The sequence below is a fragment of the Delphinus delphis genome, chromosome 2 (assembly GCF_949987515.2).
Source record: "Delphinus delphis chromosome 2, mDelDel1.2, whole genome shotgun sequence".
NCBI lineage: Eukaryota > Metazoa > Chordata > Mammalia > Artiodactyla > Delphinidae > Delphinus > Delphinus delphis.
Window position 1 is genome coordinate 85862748 of NC_082684.1, and position 1361 is coordinate 85864108.

Genomic DNA, 1361 nt, shown 5'->3' on the forward strand with positions numbered 1-1361 from the left:
AAATTATGTGACTAGGAAGATAAGGGTTAATTTAACCAGGTCTGTTTGTGCCTCTACTCCTCATCTTTAGGGATAAGAATGTTTCTTTCCTCCTAGTATATCTTCTAAACACATGGAGTTGTTTAAAAAAATAAATTTATTTATTTATTTTTGGCTGCATTGGGTCTTTGTTGCTGTGGGTTTTCTCTAGTTGAGGTGAGCGGGGGCTACTCTTCGTAGCCGTGCACGGGCTTCTCATTGCAGTGGCTTCTCTTGCTGTGGAGCATGGGCTCTAGAGCACAGACTCAGTAGTTATGGCGCACAGGCTTGACTGCTCCGCGGCATTTAAGAACTAACGTTGACTGCAGCCCACTGTTTGCCGGGTGTTAATTCTCACACTTCTACGAGGTCAGCATCGTCATCATTATCCCTATTTTACAAATGAAGAAACCAAGTCTCTTGGGGCTTCCCTGGTGGCGCAGTGGTTGAGAGTCCGCCTGCCGATGCAGGGGACACGGGTTCATGCCCCGGTCCGGGAGGATCCCACGTGCTGCAGAGCAGCTGGGACCCGTGAGCCATGGCCGCTGGGCCTGCGCGTCCGGAGCCTGTGCTCCGCACCGGGAGAGGCCACAACAGTGAGAGGCCCGCGTACCGCAAAAAAAAAAAAAGAAAAAAGAAAAGAAACCAAGTCTCAGAAAGGTTGGTAACTCGCCAATAGTTTGCTCTGGAGCCGTGGGAACCCCTTTCTGCCCCACGAGCCCATACCGGGCCCTTGGCGGGCTTGCCCCATCCAGAGTGGGATCCAGGCCTGCAGGAGAGGCACCTAGCCTTTTGTGTCTCTCCTGATGTCATCAGATACTTTCTCCCTGGACCTGTAATGAGATATTCTAATTATTACCTCCCTGTATCCCTGGCTACAGACAAATCAGCTCCTTTTGATAAAGCCCCACCTCCCTTTTTTTTGAGCAAAATGAAGTGAGTTTTTGTTGCCTGAGACGAAAGTGCCTTTGGGAGACCCTGCCTACAGCTGATGGGGTGACAGCTACTATGCCCTGGAGGCTTGCCAGGCACCACTGGACTCTGAGCCCTTTACAAAGGGAACCAGCTCATGGGGTAAATATGGAACAATGTTATTTTTCTCACTAACTGTCCCCAGCTATACTCTGTCAAAGCCTCCTTTCCTGCTAGATACAGATATTTGAGAAGAGACAGTCCTCCTAACAATGAAACCAGAACCATTTTTCATTTAAACACACACATTTTGATGCATATTATGTTTATGTTTGTAAATTTTTTCTTTTTTGTTCCCTAAAATTGAAGGCCTGCAGGTGCACAAAATACTTATTTAGTCCTTAGCTTCCAAAACCTCAAGACACAATGTA